We start from the raw sequence: 6000 nt of genomic DNA, 5'->3' as shown, positions 1-6000 counted from the left end.
CCCATCTGTCTTCCTGTGACTGAATCTCAGTTACCCATCCATTCCCATAAAAGGTACTGCTCCCCAAGGGATGCCTCAGTTCAGTTACAGTGGGAGGCACACTGCATGACTCATGACTGACACACAACATATAATAAATATGCACACATAGAGACACATAGGCATCATCAATAGTTAGCCTAGTGATAACATGAAACATATATATATATATATATATATATATATATATATATATATGTGTGTGTGTGTGTATATATATATATATATATATATATATATATATATATATATATATATTTCTCATTAAAGTGCATACAGCAGAGGAATGAATTTCTGAGGAGAGGAGTTGACATTGTGCCTGAGAGGGGAAAGTGATATTCTTTAATGAGAATAAAACAGCATATCTAAATCCACAGGGATTAAAGAGAATTGGCAAGGTTTGGGGAATGGCAAATACTTTCAATCTCAAAACAGTCCTTATTAATTTTAGAGTTTGGGCTTGGGAGTAAGCCAAGATGTGTCAGGTCAGAGAACTCAGGGTTAGACCTAAGAAACCAATACTTTAAAGTCTGGCCTTGAGTAGTGTGCACAGCCTTGCATGGACACCCTCTCTGAAGGACTATGTTCACAGGATGTTACAAAGGTCTCTCTCTCTCTCTCTCTCTCTCTCTCTCTCTCTCTCTCACACACACACACACACACACACACACACACACACACACACACACTGGTATGCTTTGCCCTGTATGGTCAATGTTAACAGCTTCTGTAATCTTAGCAGAGTATCAAAACCAGAGACAAAGTGACAGGACTTTGCTGGTTTTGCACACACTCCTAGTGGGCGCATAGACTGATGGGAGCATCGCACAATGCAAAGCCTTCACACTGCTCCTTTGGCCATTTCCTTTCTTCTCCACCAGTGTCTCTCTTTCCTCAATGGTAGCTAACTGTGGGTCTCATTCAGACTTGTCTAATAAGAGATGGTGTTTCATGGGTTTTGTTTTATTTGTTAATTTACACATATGAGATTATGAATATGACTAGTGTACATGTGTGTGTGTGCTGTGTGATGTTTGTGTATGTGAGCGTGTGTGAGTGTGTGTGAGTGTCAGTGTGTGTGTGTTTGTATGTGTATGTGTGTGTTTGTGTGTGTGTAAGCAAGTGTGTGTGAGTTTATAAATGTGTGTTAGTGTGTGCGTGAGAGAGAGAGAGTGTGTGTGTGTGTGTGTAAGCCAGGGGTTAGCACTGGGTATTTTCCTCTCTTTTTCTCCACTGTCTTTGGAAGCCGAGTCTCTCTGCAACTTGCTCACCAGTAAGCTACAGTGGTAGCCAATGTCCTCCTGGGATCCTTCCTGTTCACCCCTCAGATCTTCCCATCTGTCATGCTAGGGTAACAGACACTGCAGATCTAATGTCATGTGCTCATCCTGGTACAGCAAGCATCTTAATGACAAAGCCAACTCCCCAGATCCACTGCTTGTATTTTAATGTACGTATTCGCCATCTACACCCTCTCTGGCGAACAATCTATTTTTTGTTCCTTTTTAATTGAATTGATTAAATTCCTATTGAGTTTTAAGAACCTGCTCATTTTTAAAGAAGATATGTGTGGTTTATAAATCTTTCCTCTAGTTTGGAGTAAAATGTAAAATTTTCAGTAATCTCACTTATCTATGGCATGTAGGTGCATGTGCATGTGTGTGCAGATGTACATGCGTGTGTAAGCCAGAGATCAGACTTAGGTATAGTTCCTCAGGTACCATCTATCTTTTAGTGATAGGGTCTCTTATTGGCCTGGAAATGGCCAAATAGACCAGGCTGGCTGTGCAGTGAATCCTATGGGTCCGTATGTTTCTGCCTTCCTGGTGCTTGCACCATAGGCATATATTACCATACATGGCTCTTTTTATTTTATTTATGTGGGTTTTGAGGATCAAACTCAGGTCCTCATGCTTGCAAGGCAAGTGCTTCTAGATTGAGCTATCATTTCAACCCCATGAATTTCTAAGAAAAATTCCCAGCCACATTTTCAGGATTGCTCTAGTGTCCAGGGTCTGCCAACCTTCCTCAAGCCAGATCTGCGTCCTTAGTAAGCACCACAGGCCTTCCTCCTCAACACACTGCCCACCCTGGGCGGCGGCACCCACCCAAATCTGAACATAGGAATCACAAAGGACTCAGGAAGGAGACACTGTAGGAAGATGTATGTTGTTTCTGTCCCTGGAGAAGGCAGAACAGGGGCTGCTCTCTCAACTGGCGGGAAGGAGCTGGAAAGGTGGGTAAGGCAGAAGTCTTATGGGAAGGTAACACACATATCTCCAAGCAGCTGAGCTTGGGCTAGCATAGCATGCTTTGATAGCATAGATGTCTAAGTCTGCCCTTTCAGTGTGTTCTCAGTCCCCAGCCTTGTGCCATCTAGGCCGGGGCCCACACTTCACCCCACCTTATATCCACCCAGCCACCATTCCTAGCTAGTTAGGGTGCATGCCCTTGCCTTTTAGCCCCACAGTTCCTTTATCCAGCAGCTCAATCAAGTCAAGGCAGCAGACTCAGAAGGAGCCGGCCATTGAGTATGAGGGCAGGTAGATGCCTCCTCAGTCCCTACCATTGTGTTCTCACGATGAGCACACCTCAGACAGAGAAAGACTACAGGGTCCATCCTGAGCTCCAGCGGAGGACTCTTCCTGCAACCCTGCTGGGAGGGGGGACCCTTTCCAGGGTGACTATGAATGGCCAAGGAAGAGGACAGCGTCCCCCAGAGTACAGACTGTAACATATGGGGTTGCTAGGGACACAACTATTGAGCTGGATTCAAAACTTGCTCTGTGGAAGCCCCCTTTGTAGTCCTCCTGTGGACTTTTGAGACCTGCCCAGCCCAAGGCCTCAGGACCAGGTAGAACTTCCTCAATCCTCACCCAGAGTCCCTGTCTGAGTCATCTCCATGCACAGTGCCCTCCATGAGTTACACGTGTTTCCAGGCTTCAGTGGCATCTTGCTTTCTCTCTCGCTTTTCTCTTCCATTGTGCCCCAAGACACAATCGAACACATATCTACTGTTGCTGAATAGCCCTCAGTGGCTCCCCAATGTTCATAGAGGCTACCTCAGAGATAAAGTTCAAACTATGAAGACCCTCTAGGGTCGCCTGATGTTCAGCCATGACTTAGTCTCTAAAACATTACACAGACTTGACTGGTACATAACAAGTTTCCTTTCCCGGGCACTTTTGGGCCTCCTTGAAGATGTTGATGGCCTCTGTCCATGTTCACTCCCATTGCTCCTGACATCTCAGCACAATCCTATACATACATACATATATACATACATGCACACACACATATATACACACATATATGCACACACATGCATACATATACACACACATGCACATGCATACATACATACATACACACACATGTCAAACACATGCAAGCATATATACCACAGACATGCTCATCCACAAAGATGCACAGAGGCTCACAAACATGCAGATACACAAATACACATTACATACTCACACCACATGCACAGAGAAACACACGTGAGCATTGATTAGGAGGTAGCATTTAGCAACACTTACTGAAGAGAGTGTGAAAATGTGCATGCTGATTCTGGAAGTTGTGAAAGGTCAGAGGTGGCAGGTCGCCTGCTGGAAGAAAGAGAGAGGTGGATGACAACATGACTGTTACCAAAGATTGGTGGAATGACCTCTTGTGTGGACATTGTGGGTGGGACGAGCTGTGTTGGAGCTCAGAGGCTCTCAGAACTAATTCTTACTGATGAATCCCCTCAAGCACGAATCATTTATGTTTCTTCAACCTCTGCTTCCTTATCTGAGAAATGGGGATAGCCTGCCTCACATGCCTCCCAGGCAGTGAGAGCCATGTGAGAAAGTGCAGGCAGCTGTCAAAATACAAAATCCAGTGTTTGCCTTCATCAGTTCCTTGAGGAAACTGGGCCAGAGTTGAGGGGCAGGCCAGACCCCCATCTGTGCAGACTTTACAGCTTGAGCCTAAGACATACTATGTCTAAACCATTATGCATTTAGAAAATGCTTTTTCAATATGGTTAGACTCCAGGGTGGGAAAAGCAGGGCCCAGAGCAGCAGGAGGCCTGCAGCAGCTTCTTAGAGTAACCTCACTGGAAAAGAGCCATGGCAGAATGGATGGGCCATGGGAATGGACAGACACCTCTGTGACACAGCTTGGGGTCATGAAGGAGCCATCATAACCAGAGAGACCACTGAGTTAGCCATGAGGAGCATCTAGAGTGTCATCTAGGAGAAGCCCCTGACGTTTCTGAGACTTCCGAGGCTTAGGTGTCCCTGGTGTGGAAAATGCACTGGGAGAGCTTTCCCATGAAGAACCACCCACCATTGGTAGGAAGTTGCCTGCCCACTAGAGGACTCAGACTCCTATTGGTGGAACTGGAGCCGGCTGGCGTCTTTTCCCCAAGGACAAAAACACTGTATCACCCAGCTACTTCTAACCTCAACAGTGGCCAAAGTCTATGTTCAAAGCATTTCAGACATGTCACATGGCCATTCATTGACCAGGGCCCTTCTACCTCTCCCTGCTTGGTAATAATAGCCCAACCACTTAGAATGCTTGAGAGATGAACACTACTTGGGAAGAGGAGAGACAAATGGGTTTCTGCTGCCCCTAGCCCCATCTCCGCTTGCTCCATTTTATTGAAGGTGATTTCTTACCACTTAGTTCTCCTACTGCACCATCTCAATGCAGGAGGTTGAGTTGCTGCCAAAGTCCACAGAAATATTCTCAACCCACATTAATAGCAGGAAGGTCAACTTTCACCGTGATGACTTATTGAGAGCTCCCTATTAAACACGTCTGGCCTCCAGATAAGACTTTTTCATCCTGTTAGCAGCCTGATGAGGTATTGTGTTAATTAGGATTTTTTTTTTTTACAGAGACAGCACTTATAGAATGGACCTATGTGTACATGTATGTATGTATGCATGTATCTGTGTATATGCATGCATTATGCATGTATGTGTGTATATATATGTTTGTATGCATGTATGTGTATGTATATATGTATGTATACATGTATGTATGTATATATGTTTGTATGCATGAATGTGTGTGTATGTATGTATGTATACACACATATGTATAAAGGAAGGTTAATAGAATGGCTTACAGGCTGTGGTCCAGCTAGTCCAAAAATGGCTGCCTACCAATGGGAGTTCCAAGAATCCAGTAGTTGTTCAGCCCATGTGGCTGGATGGCTCGGCTGGTCTTCAGTATGTGCCTAAATTCCAAAGAAGTAAGCTCTAGTGCAGTGAAGGAACGGAATTGCTAGTGAGAGTGAGAACAAGCAGGCAAAGAGATCAAGCTTTCTTCTTCCATGTTCGTTATTTAGGCTGCGGCAGAGGGAGTGGTCCAGATGGAAGGTTGTGGATCTTCCCACCTCAAAAGGTTCAGATTAAAAGTGGTTCTGCCCACTTCAAATGATTTAATTAAGAACAAAATACCCCAATACAGCTGCCTAGGTTTTAGTTAATGCCAGACATAGGCAAGTGGACAAGGGTAGCCATCATAGGGCTGGAAATGGTTTCATAGATGACAGGACTGACCACTGGATGTCCCCATGGCAGCTTGGTAATGCCTCTGGTGGCAGGATAGAAGCCTCCGTGGGCCCTAAGTGCTGAGGGAGGCCTGCCAGGGCATAGAACCAGACTCTGACTCTGCAGCTATTGTAGAAGATGGAGAGGTCATGGCAAGATCCAGACAGCAGGCTGGGACCTGGCTTCGGTGGGCATTCAGTGTTTTCACCCCAATTGCTGTGCCTGGGAATCTTGCCCAAGATCAGTTTGCACTGTACTTTGAAACAGAAACAAAAACAAAGCCAAGCCTTAAACCCATCTCAATTGATTGCTCCTGGCAGATGTCTCTATTTTAATCTGGATCCAGTGGAGGAGTCGGAATTCTAAACCAGTTTGGAGGAGTCTATATTTGTAAATCAATTTTAAAATGCAA

Source organism: Mus musculus, chromosome 7 (assembly GCF_000001635.26).
Source record: "Mus musculus strain C57BL/6J chromosome 7, GRCm38.p6 C57BL/6J".
NCBI classification, from domain to species: Eukaryota; Metazoa; Chordata; class Mammalia; order Rodentia; family Muridae; genus Mus; species Mus musculus.
Note: the sequence above shows the minus strand (reverse complement) of the source record.